Consider the following 13,756-nt stretch of genomic DNA (forward strand, 5'->3'; position numbering starts at 1 on the left):
CGAGCCAAGAGTGTGTTCCAAGATGCCGACAGCCAGGAGCCTCGAGTGTTCTCAGCTTTTATCCTCTTTTGATAGAGGCAGGTCACCACACACTGATCAAAACTAATTGGCTAGCATCATTCAATTCCACTGGTTGACATGACTTGAGGGTGGTCCATATTAAAATGAGCTCTATAGATGACATCATGGCCTAATGGGAGAGTCTCCTTGAGTGGCAAAGTCAAAGTCCAGCTAGACCAAAGTGTCTATTCTCCATTTCTATTGTTTGCCCTGAACGGGATTAAAACTTCCTCTTAAGAATTGAACCCTTTGAAGTGAGGGGGAGAGAAAGCCAACTAAAAATGGGTCCTCCCAAGAAATCCATTATTAATAATTATTTTCCCACACTATGATGGTTTTTTGTTTGTTTGTTTGTGGGGCAATGGGGGTTAAGTGACTTGCCCAGGGTCACACAGCTAGTAAGTGTCAAGTGTCTGAGGCCGGATTTGAACTCAGGTACTCCTGAATCCAGGGCCGGTGCTTTATCCACGGTGCTATCTAGCCACCCCCCACACTATGATGTTAATGAGAAGGTAGGCAGAGCTGAACGTTACTCCTAGCTCCTTATGTTTTTGTTGTTGTTTATTTGGTTTGGTTTTTTGTGAATCAGTTTACTCTTCTTCTTGAGGTAGGGCTTTCTCTCTAGATACTCCCTCTCAGGCCCTCCAGTCTAGGCAAAGACTTTCCCCTCCAAATAGGCCAATGAAAATGTTAAATATTTGCCTAGAGTCCTGCCAAGACACTGCTACTGACTCATTTGCCCAGAGAAATCTCATTAAAAAGTATTCTCTATGGCCTGGAAAGTTGTAAAAATGAATCTAAAACCCATTTTTTACTCTAGATTCACAACCAGAGATCACACTCAAACAAAATAACAATATTAAATCTATCTTTTCCCTGTCCCAGACTTCCCAATAATCCTTCTCACTGCTACATCTGAACAATAACATACATCATTTAGCAAAGCAGGTAGTTAAACAAACGTTTTATCACATTTTCCAGCTTTAGAGACAAAGCAAACATTTAAATAACAAAAGAGTAAACAGATCTTTAAGAAACAAAGATAAGCTCTCTATACCCAGGGAGAAATTTCAGACTTGGAAGATTAGACCGCTCCCAGCCATACCTGGGTGCCAAATAATAAAAACTTTTACTTAAATTCTGATTGGATCATGTGGGCAAGTAATTCTTTGAAAGAAGAATATTTTCAGAACCAATTTAGTGGTGACGATCATTAACAAATGGAGACATTTAATCATGTAAAGAACAAGAAAAAGGCTTATAGGAGAAACTGTGAGCTTATTATGTAGAGTTTGTTTTCCTCTAATTTCCTAGTTTCCTCTCCAGGAATTCCTTATACCAATAAAATCAAAGGTTTAGTTCATAGCCTGATTACGTATTAAATTTAACAAGATAGTAATAAAACTGCTCTAATTGTTTATATCCCATTTTTCACTTCTTTGTTTTCCTCTGAACATTCAAACAATGTTTTACTGATGCTCTTGAATCTAAAACTACCCACTTACCTACTATTCCCATAACCTAAAGTAGAAGCCTTCCCTTATTCAATAACAAATATACATAGTTCAGCAAAACAAAATGATTCGTGTTTTATCAAAGTCTAAATGATACAAAAGCTGTGACAAATAACTAAAATGTAGTAGACCAAGATTCTAAAAGATCTCAGTAATATAAAATGGTAAGCTGAAAGTAAAAGGTTCAAATTTAATAGAGATAAATGTGAAGTCCTGCATTTCTGTACATTAAAAAGAATAACTGCACATGTACAGGATGGGGGAAATCTGACTTAATAACCATTCATATGAAAAAGATATATAGGTTTGAGTGAAATGCCAGTTCATTTGGGTGTGGAAATGACCTTGATCTTTCAAAGATTCTACCAGCAGAACATAATCACTGGCAGATTCTATCAAGCTGGAAAATTTTCTAATATGGTCCAAATAATAAATTGTGTATACTCTCCAAAATACTTATTATTATTAGCAGGGTGGTCCCAGGGTAATGAAGTATTTGGTCATGAAAATTCATTAAGCAAATAAAAACATAAAATGGTCATATGTATCCCCCTTGTTATTTTCATAGTGACAATGGCAGAGTAGTAGGAAAGGGGGCAAGAGAATGGTAAAAATCACACAATTTTTAGATCATTCATAAACATTCACTTAACTTGAAATTCTTAATGTTCAACATATGCATATGATTCTCACTAAAGATGAAACCAAAATACAGGATAAATTTTTTTTTTTAAGTGAGGCAATTGGGGTTAAGTGACTTGCCCAGGGTCACACAGCTAGTAAGTGTTAAGTGTCTGAGGCCAGATTTGAACTCAGGTACTCCTGACTCCAAGGCTGGTGCTCTATCCACTGCGCCACCTAGCTGCCCCCAGGATAAATTTTTAAAGGATATAAACAGGTAGTTCTCAAGGGGAGAAATCCAAGCTATCAATAGGTATATGAAAAAATGGTCCAAATCACTAATTATTAACCAAATTACTAATAATTTAAGAAAGTCAAATTAAAGCAACTGTTTCACTATATATGCAATTTCATTGGCAAGGTTAACTTACTATTATTATTATCATTAATAATACTAATAATAGTGCTCGCTTCGGCAGAACATATACTAAAATTGGAACGATACAGAGAAGATTAGCATGGCCCCTGCGCAAGGATGACACGCAAATTCATGAAGCTTTCCATATAAAATAATAATAATAATAATAATAATAATAATAAATTTTGGAGGGACTATTAGAAACTTGGCATATTAATGTACTGTTGTTAGAGCAATTAATTCATGTAGCTATTCTGGAAAGCAACTTGGAATGTCTTAAAAGTCACAAAACTGTGTATACTCTGAATCAACGATACACCTAGTAGGTCTATGTACAAAAATATGCATAGTAGCTCTTTCTGTGGTAACAGAACTGGAGCATGCCCATCAAGTATGGAATTGTTGAACAAATTATTTTATACAAATATAATGGAATAACCTGGTGCCATAATAATGAAATGAACAGTTTCAGAGAAACCTGAAAATATTTATATGCACTGATGTGAAGTGAATAGACTAGGGAGAATAATTTATATAGTGACAATACTATAACATGAATGACTTTGAAAGACTTAAGAACTCTGATCAATGCAATGATTAACCATGATCATTGGCAACTGGTGATGAAGAATGCTAACCACCTCCTTACAAAGAGGTGATGTAATAAATAAGCAGAATGAGACATATTTTTGATATGACTAATGTGGGAATTGCTTGGGTATGCATTTTTGTAACAATTTGTAATTTTTGTTTGTTTTTTCCCCCTGGGGGGAGGGAAGAGGGAAGAGGAAACTATTTGTTAATAACAATACTTGTTAATTGAAAAAAAAAGTAAAACTAAGAAAAAAAATTTAAACAGAATACATGAAGTACAGTTAAATGGAAGATAATTATTATTGATTAATATGAGCTTGGAAGTGGGGGAGAAATGTTGTTTATTCTTGAGTCAGAAAAAAGAGGTAATCAACCAATTCTTATTTCACTTCAATTTTTCCTACCAAGGAAAATGACCTTTACACTAGAAATGACAGAATAAAAATCACCCAAAAGGGAGCTAATACCCAGATAAGCAGCAAGAAAGTAAGAGAATACTTTAGCTGCCCTTACTATACCCAAGTCACTTAGCCCAGATGAATTATACTTTTAAATATTGTTAAAAAAAACAAATAAACAAACTTGTGGAAGTGATGCAGAGTTGCTGTCAGGGATTATAGAAATTATAGAAAGGAATTGTTTAAAAAAATAGTACTCATACGCCATGAATTAGTGAAGAGCTGAAGTCACAATTTCCAAAAATGGGAAGAAAACGGAGTCTGTAAACAAACAACTTGATCGGTAAGCATGACTTCTATTACTAGAAAAATACTAGAATGAATCCTTTAAGTAATAGTGAATATTTCAAAAGGAAGTGGTTATTAAAAAGATCCAGCATGGGGGGGCGGAGCCAAGATGGCAGAGGAGAGACTGTGACTCCCACAAGCTCCAGATAAACCTGTCCATTCACGCACAAATAATGCGGTAAAAATCAAAACCCAGAATAGCCTAATGCACATAAGAACAGAGTGAGACTGTTTCTCCACAAAAGAGGGCAATTCTGATCAGGCTGAACAGCTCAGCGCATGGTCTGGACCCAGCCAGGGACACTGCTTCTAGCACATATCAAAGTCTTCAGCACCAGCAGCTTCTGAGGCTCCGATTAGGACTGGTGAGGGGGTTCGGCGGTAGGCTGGGTTGGAGTGGAGGCAGTATCTACTGGAGTTGGAGCAAAGCACCCTGGGTCTGAACCAGTGGGCTGAATCAAGTGGTGGTGGCCCAGTGGGGGAGGGGTAAAAGCACGCCAAGTTTCCGACCATAGAGAATCAGAGTTCAATCAGACTTCTGTTTCCGGGTCAAAGAGAAAGCAGCTGTGATTACTCACAAGTCAGGCAGGCTGAGAAGAAGCCCAATCACCCCCTGGGCCATGCTGTAGCACGAACAGTGTGTCCTGGAAGCAGCACTACACTTTAAGGAGTAAAAAGCCAAGAAACAGTAAGCCAGGATGAGTAGGCAAAGAAAGCAGAAGACCATCGAAAACTTCTTTGGGGGAAAGGTAGACCACAATACATCCTCAGAAGAAGAAGATAATAATAGGGTCAAAGCTCCATCATCCAAAGCTTCCAAGAAAAATATGAACTGGTCTCAGGCCATGGAAGCTCTCAAAAGGGACTTTGAAGAGAAAGTAGGAGAGATAGAACGAAGATGTAGAGAAAGAGAGGAAGGAATGGAAAGGGAAATGAGAGCAATGCAGGAGAGTCATGAGAAAAAAGTCAACAGTTTGAAAAGTCAAATGGAAAAGGAGATTAAAAAACTGCCTGCTGCAAATAATTGCCTAAGAATTAGGATTGAACAAATGGAAGCTAGTGACCTTATGAGAAACCAAGACACAGTAAAGCAAATCCAACTGAATGAAAAAATAGAGGGCAATGTGAAATATCTCCTTGGAAAAACAGCTGACCTAGAAAATAAGTCTAGGAGAGATAATTTGAAAATCATTGGACTACCTGAAAACCATGACCAAAACAAGAGCTTAGACACCATCCTCAAGAGATTGTGAGGGAAAATTGCCCTGATATTCTAGAAGCAGAAGCTAAAATAGAAATTGAAAGAATCCACCGATCACCTCCTGAAAGAGATCCCAAAAGGAAAACCTCCAGGAATATAAGAGCCAAATTCCAGAACTCCCAGGTCAAGGAGAAAATATTGCAAGCAGCTAGAAAAAAGGAATTTAAATACTGTGGAGCTCCAATAAGGATAAAGCAAGATCTAGCAGCTTCTACATTAAAGGACCAAAGGGCATGGAATATGATATTCCAGAGGGCAAAGGAACTGGGACTACAGCCCAAAATCACGTACCCAGCAAAACTAAGCATCATCTTTCAGAGGCAAACATGGAACTTCAAGGAGAAAGAAGACTTTCAGGCATTTGTTATGAAAAGACCTGAACTGATAGAAAATTTGACTTTCAAATACAAGACCCTGGAGAAGCATAAAAAGGTAAACAGGAAAAAGACTTCATGAGGGATATTAAAAGATCAAACTATTTATATTCCTACATGGGAAGATAATACTTCAAACTCATAAGAACTATCTCAGTAAGGATTTAACAGAGGACACAGGTCTGAACTGAATACAAAGGGATGTTATGTTTTGTTCTTTGTGGGGTGTCTTATGTCTGGGGCCGGATTTGGGCTTGGGTCCTTCTGGGTCCAGGGCTGGTGCATTGTCTACTGTGCCACCTAACTAACCCATAATGACATCCTTAAAATAGGGTTGAGGTGTAGGAGAAATAGACTGGGGGAGGGGGAAGGGGAGAGATGGTCTGGGGAGAGGTTGTTCACATGAAAGAAACAAGAAAAAAGCTTATGGAGGGGAGGTGAAGAGAGGGAAGGAATTGGGGAGTGAGTGAACCTTAATATCACCAGAATTGACTCAAAGAAGGACTAGCATACATACTCAAGTGCATAACAGCACAAGTATGACATATTGAATTGCTTGATTTCATAGGGAGGGTTGAGGAGAGAGGGAGGAAGAAAATTTGGAACATAGAACCTTAAATCAGAATTGGCTCATGGAAGGAATAACATTCACACCCAGTTGGGAGGAGTAATCTATTTAACCCTAAAGGAAAGTATGAGGGGAAGAGGATAAGGAAGGAAGAGTAAAAAAAAAAAAGGGAGTGCAGAGTAGGGGAGGGGACAATCAGAAGTAAAACACTTTTGAGGAGGAATAGTTTAAAAGAAGATAGAAAATAGAGTAAATATCATGGGAAGGTAATAGGATGGAGGGAAATAGTTATGATGACTTTGCTGGGCTAATATGAAGAAAATTCTTTGTCAAGTTTAAGGTACTTTTTTTAGGTTATGATGAACAGGATACTATTAGAAAAATCTGGAAAGACCTACATGAACTGAAGCAGAGTGAAATGCACTGTATACAAAATAACAGCAATAGTGTAAGATGATCTGCTAGGAAGCATGTGGTTATTTTCAGCAAGGCAATGGTCCAATATAACCCTGAAGGACTTATGAAAATGGCAACCCATCTACAGAGAAAGAAGTGATAGTATCTGAAAATAGATGGAAACTCATTTTTTTTCTTTTTCTTCTTCTTTTTGGTGAGGCAATTGGGGTTGGGTGGCTTGCCCGGGGTCACGCGGCTGGTGGGTGTTGGGTGTCTGGGGCCGGATTTGGGCTCGGGTGCTCCTGGTTCCAGGGCCAGTGCTCTGTCTACTGCACCACCTAGCTGCCCCTGGAAACACATTTTTTTTTTTATTTTCTTTCTCTTTGACAATTCCTCAGTCTGAAGTTTTGGGAGTTTTTTGACTGTTTTCTCTCACAACCTAGCTAATGTGGGAATGTTTTCCATGACTACTCATGTATAACTTATTTTGAAATGCTTGAGTTCTAGTGGGTGGGGGGTGGAAATGGAGGAGGAAGAGAAGTTGGAACAAATTTTTTTAAAAATTGATGTTAAGATTTGTTTTTACATATATTTTGAAAAATAAAATTCTATTAAAAAAAAAGATCCAGCATGGCACCAAAAGTTACTATTATTTTAAATGAGGAAACAATAAAAATTTTCCCAACAAATACAAAGAAAGGGCAGGGATTCCTCTTATTGTACTATTTATTATTATTTCCTCTACTATTATAACTTCAGAAAGGTCAGCAGTAAAAATAAGATAAGAGAAAGAAGCTAAAGTTATAAATATTGACAAAAGGGAGAGAAAAAAAACCTACCTTTATTTTCAGACCAAATAATGTTTTGTTTAAAAAACCCCAATCAAGGGGACAGCTAGGTGGTGCAGAGGATAGAAGCACCAGCCCTGGATTCAGGAGGACCTGAGTTCAAATCCGGCCTCAGACACTTAACACTTACTAGCTGTGTGATCCTGGGCAAGTCACTTAAGCTTCATTGCCCCACAAAAAAAAATAATAATAAAGAGAAAACCCCAATCAGCAAAAAACGCAGAGTCAATAACAAAAGTATAGAATAAAGAAAAGGGCAGCCCGGTGACATAACAGATAGGGTGCCAGGCCTGAAGTCAGGAAGACTCAAATCTGGCCTCAGACACTTACTAGCTATGTGACCTGAAGCAAATCACTTAATCCTGTTTGCCTCAGTTTCCTCATCTGTAAAATGAGCTGAAGAAGGAAATGGCAAACCACTCTAGTATCTTTGCCCAGAAAACCCCAATTGGGTTCATGAAGAATTGGACACAACTGAAACAAATGAACAAAAATAGAATATATAAGCAAAATATAAAATAGCAAAATGTAGAAGCAATGATGAATAAATCCATGAAAATCATCAGCATTTTTATGTGGCAACAGCAAAATCTAGAAGAAAATAATTGAAAAGGAGATTTCATTTTTAAAAATAAAAAATATTTTCAGGATATGCTTGCAACAAATATATGCAATTACAAAAAAAAAACCTCTTTAAAGAAATAAAAAATAAAATAAATAATTGGAGATAATCTATATTGTCCAGGGTTGGGCTGTGACAATAAATAAAAATGATGCCTCCTAAATTGTCCATTTAAGTGCTATCCCAATCAAATTACCAAAAAGGTAGTTTACAGACAATAACAAAAAAGGATTGAAATTCAAATGGAGAAAGGAAATAGTGGGAGGGAAATAACAATGAAGGGGAATAGTACTTCCAAAATTTAAATTATATCATAACATAATAATCATCAAAACTATTTTGTAATGATTTTTTAAAAATCAGAAAAGTAGATGAGTGGGAGAATCAGAATCAATCAAATTCAATAATCTAATATTTGATTAACATAAAACTACTTTGGGAAGAACATTCTAGTTTACAGAATTGCTGAGAAAAACAAAAAAAAATTTGGCAAAAAATAGCTTAAACCAGTACTTACACTATATAACATGTTAAGTTCCCAAAGGATATTTGACTCATATATAAAAGATCACATCAGTCAACTATATCATAAAGTACCTGGAAAAAATGGACAGAGGTATCATTCACAGAAATGGCTTCTTAACCAAAAAAAAAAAAAAAAGATAAATACAATCATAAAAGTTGGGGAAAAGATGATTTCAATTACATGAAAGTAAAAAAGCTTTTCAAAAACAAAATCCATGCAGTTAGAATGAGATGGGAAAGTGGAGGAGGAGGAGGAGGAGGGGGAGGGGAACAAGAAGGGAAAGAGAGAGATGAAGCAAGGAGGAAGAAGGAGGAGGAGGAGGAGGTGGGAAAGGGGAAGGAGAAAGAGGGAAGAAGGAAGAAGAAGGAAGAAGCAGAAGAAGAAAGAAGGAGGAGGGGGAGGGGGAAAAGAAAGGGAAGAAAAAGGAGCAGTAAAGTGCCACAGTGGATAACGCACCAGACCTGAAGTCAGGAAGACCTGAGTTCAAATTTGGCCTTGGATACTTGGCATTTACCAGCTGTGTGACCCTCATTGTCCCACAAAAAAAAAAAAAAAAAGAAAAGAGAAAAAGAAGAAAAAAAAAACTTTGCATCAAATATTTCTGTTAATTTTCTGATTCTAAACTATGTTACAGAATTAATACAAGTATAAAAGAACATAAGGCAATCCCCCCTGGATTAGTCAAAGGAAAAAAAAAAATTAAGTGCTCACTATGTGTGGCACTTTGCTAAGATCTAGGGATACAAATACAAGGAAAAAGAAAGCCATTCCAACTGAATAAGTTTTGGTATATGAATGTGATGGAATACTATTGTGCTATAAGAAATGATGAGCAGGGGGGCAGCTAGGTGGCGCAGTGGATAAGGCACCAGCCTTGGATTCAGGAGGACCCGAGTTCAAACCCAGCCTCAGACACTTACTAGCTGTGTGACCCTGGGCAAGTCACTTAACCCCCATTGCCCTGCAAAAAAAAAAAAAAAAAACAACAAAAAAAGAAATGATGAGCAGGCAGATTTCAGAAAAATCTGGAAAGAATTACATGAACTGATGCTGAGTAAAGTGAGCAGAACCAAGAGAACATTGCACACAGTAACAGCACCACTGTCTAATGATCAATTATGATAGACTTAGCTCTTCTCAGCAATACAATGATCCAAGACAATACAAAAGATTCATGATGGAAAATGCTCTCCACATGCAGAAAAAGAGCTATGGAACCTGAATGCAGAACAAAGCATACTATTTTCACTTTTGCCTTGTTTGTTTTTGTTTCTTCTTTCTTGTGGTTTTTCCCTTTTGTTCTAATTATTCTCTCACAAAATGACTAATCTGGAAATATGCTTAACATGACTATAATGTATAATATATCTTGCTATATGCTTGCTGGCTTCAGGAGGGGGGCGGAGTGAGGGAGGAGGAAAATTTGGAAATCAAATCTTACAAAAATGAATGTTGAAAAGTATCTTTAAATGTAATTGGGAAAAAAATTTTAAAGTCATTCCCTTTCCTCAAGAAGCTTACATTCTGGGGTGGTTTTTTTTTGGTTTTTTTGTGAGGCAATTGGGGTTAAGTGACTTGCCCAGGGTCACACAGCTAGTAAATGTTAAGTGTCTGAGGCTGGATTTGAACTCAGGTACTTCTGAATCCAGGGCCGGTGCTTTATCCACTGTGCCATCTAGCTTCCCCAAGAAGCTTACATTCTAATGGGGGAAGACAATATACAAAAGGGAGCTAAAAAACAGTAGGGTGGGCAGTGGGGGAATGGAATGAAGCGGGCATAGTTTTGAAATTCAGAAGTGAGAAACAGAGTCAGGAGGGAAATGAAGGCCAGCTTATGTTATGCTCCACCACAAAATCAATGCACTAAAAGGAATTCACCAATGGGAGACGGAGGCAGGCCTTGCAGAGAGATATTCCAGGTTAATAAGGTCCCAGGGACAGATGGATGTTCCAGAGCCCAGATGTCCCAGATACTGAGGAACTCCTCGATAAGTGAATGATAGAACCATGGTTTTGAACTCCAAAAGACAAGAACTAGGCAGATAAACAAATAGTTCTCAAAAGATTAATTGCATTCTCTAATAAACAAATGATCAAAGAATATGAACAGACAGTATTCAAAGGAAAAAAATCTAAGCTATCAACAAACTTTTGGGAAAATGCTCCTAATCAATAATAATTAGAGAAGTGCAAACTAAAACAACCCTTAGGTTCCACTTCACACCCACCAGATAGGCAAAGATGACAAAAAGGGAAAAGGACACATGTTGGAGGTGTTGATGGAAAATACGCATGTGAACATACTATTAGTAGAACTGTGAGTTGGCCTAGCCATTCTGGAAAGCAATTGTGAATTATGACCCCAAAGATACTAAACTATGCATACCCTTTGACCCTGCTGTACTAATGTTAGATCTATCACAAAGAGATCAAAGAAAGAAGAAAATGGCATATTTGTACATGATATTTATAGCAGCTCTTTCTGTAGTATCAAAAACTGGAAACTAAAGAGATGCCCATCAATTGGAGAATAACTAAACATACCATGGTCTATGAATGCAATGGAATATTATTGAGCTATATCTAAATGGACAGAGAGTCAGAAGAAATTGGGAAGACTTCTATGTACTAATACAGAGTGAAGTGAGCAGAACTAGATGAACAATTTATCAATGACATTATGAAGAAAAAAAAATTTGAAAGACTTTATATGTATATATTTTATATGTATATATATATATATATGTTTATATTTGGGACTAGAAGACTGGCACCTGTACTTTTGCCTTAGACTCAATCAGGTGGCTGCTGCTCCATGACCCTTGCAGTGAGCTCCACCGACTTTGAGGGCTAATACTCTGAATAGGTTCATGTGTTAGAGCTGCTGAATTAGGACATGCATGAACCTGGTCCCTTGATTACCTTAAGCAGTGGGTCTCAATTTAAGGTGACTATAGTAGGTAGATTGGGCTAAACCACTGCCTGTGTCCTCTCACCTAAGACCTAACATCATCTAACCAATAATAATTGGTTATCGATCTCACCCAAGTTCAGCCAAAGTTCCATGTGGAACCCCCTATGGAAATACAGTAGCACTGTGGACCACCCCTCTCAAATCACAGTAGACTTCATAACATATTTGACCTTTAATGCTTGTCAGTCCAAGAAGGAAATCAAGGCCTGAAGGGCAGCTAGGTGCCTTATTGGATAGAACACTGGACTTGGAGTCAGGAAGAAAAGAATTCAAATCCTGCCTCAAACACTTATTAGCTATGATACCCTGAATGAGTCACTTCACTTCTCTCAGCCTCAGTTCCTCAACTGTAAAATGGTGATAATAATAGTATATTCTCATTGTAGGGTTGTTTTGAGGATCAAATGGGATAATATATAACAAGTTTTGCACACCTTAAAATGCTAAATAAATGCTTAACTTCTATTATCTTATTATTATAAAACCCTGCCTCTGCCCTTCATTTCCCACCTGACTACTCTCCTGGATTCCATCACTGTCTCCAAAAAATTGATCTTTCTGCAAGATCATATCAACTCTGAAACTCACACTTCCTCAGTACCTCCTACCTCCGGGGCCCTTCCCTCCCTCTAACTGGAGAGGGTGGAAGGTGGACATCTGGTAGGAAACTACCAGATCCAATTAAAGGAGGGGGCCAAAATTAGCCATCTCATCATTTCCCACTTGGCTGTAGGACTTCTTCATCATATCCTTTCTGGGTACTTCCCTTCCCTTCTCTGCTCTCCTCTCTTCCCTTCCCTTTTAGTTTCATTCTGTGTGTCTTCCCCATTAGATTGTGAGTTCCTGGAGACCAGGAACTATGGTATGCCTGTCTTTGTATCATCAGCATTTAGCATAATGCCTGGCACACAGTAGGTACTTAATAAGTAATTATTGACTAATTGATCAAACCTTCAAGAAGATATACCTCCTTCTATTAACTGTATAATTCTAGGACTAAGGGCAGCTAGGTGGCACAGTGGATAGAGCACTGGCCCTGGAGTCAGGAGTACCTGAGTTTAAATCTGACTTCAGACACTTCACACTTACTAGCTGTGTGACCCTGGGCAAGTCACCTAACCCCAATTGCCTCACTTAAAAAAAAAAAGGAATTCTAGGACTATGAGTATAAAATAATGTTTATATGATTGGGTATGACTGAAGCATTGGTCATTTTGCTGAACCAAGTCTTTTTTCTTTCCTTTTTAATCTTTGTTACAAGTGATACCTCAGTGGGCAGGGGAGGATCAGGAAGGGAAATGTTCAGAAACGAATATGATGTAAAAATACAAAGCATCAATTTAAAAAACAGAGAGAAAAAGAAAATAAATGCAATGAAATCCCTTAGCCGGTACAGAGTTATAAGAGAGAAAAATGTACCTCACAGGCTAATGATATCTTGTCAGGCCTTTTCAGTATTCAATAGTTATATATTTGTTCATATAATTTGAGTGACTTGATTAAATAAGTATTTTTTTTTGGTGAGGCAATTGTGGTTAAGTGACATGCCCAGGGTCACACAGCTGTTAAGTGTTAAATTTCTGAGACCAGATTTGAATTCAGGTCCTCCTGACTCCAGGGCCAGTGCTCTATCCACTGTGCCACCTAGCTGCCCCTAGGGTCTTTTACATTGGGAGAGACTTTGCTCACCAGGGAATTTCCTATAACAATGAAATCACAGGGGTGCAGCTAGGTGGCACAGTGGATAGAGCACCAGCCCTGGATTTAGGAGAACCTGAGTTCAAATCCAGATTCAGACACTTGACACTTACTAGCTATGTAACCCTGGGCAAGTCACTTAACCCTCTTTGCCCTGCAGAAGAAGAAGAAGGAGAAGAAGAAGGAGAAGAAGAAGAAGAAGAAGAAGAAGAAGAAGAAGAAGAAGAAATCCCTCTCCCCTCTCCCCAGTCCCTCTCCCCATCCTGATCTTTATGTAGACCCAGAAAAGTGCCATTTTAAAGACTCTTCCAACAAAGAGTCTCTCATATATGTTAGATTATGTACAATTCTTTGGTAACTGAAATCATAGAAATGACTATTTTTCATGACCCTCTCAGCCTTCGTTTATTCATATATAAAAAAGGTGTTGGGCTACTTCTGGCTCCTGTGGGAGAAGCAAGAGAAGATGGGACATGTGCCAAATAAGAAGGAAATTATGCAAGGTGACTTTAAAGTGTTTGGCGTAAGGAATTAGG

At 37.9% G+C, this 13,756-nt stretch overlaps 1 protein-coding gene and 1 non-coding gene across 2 annotated transcripts in view; one reads left to right on the forward strand and one right to left on the reverse strand.

Annotated features, from left to right (window-relative positions):
* Positions 1–13,756, reverse strand: part of LOC122751770 (ribosomal RNA-processing protein 8-like) — a 108,711-nt gene that overhangs the window by 61,159 nt on the left and 33,796 nt on the right.
* Positions 2,659–2,765, forward strand: LOC122737498. The gene has a single exon (XR_006354333.1). It is a non-coding gene; the product is annotated as a U6 spliceosomal RNA (small nuclear RNA).

This window comes from Dromiciops gliroides, chromosome 1 (genome assembly GCF_019393635.1).
Source record: "Dromiciops gliroides isolate mDroGli1 chromosome 1, mDroGli1.pri, whole genome shotgun sequence".
NCBI classification, from domain to species: domain Eukaryota; kingdom Metazoa; phylum Chordata; class Mammalia; order Microbiotheria; family Microbiotheriidae; genus Dromiciops; species Dromiciops gliroides.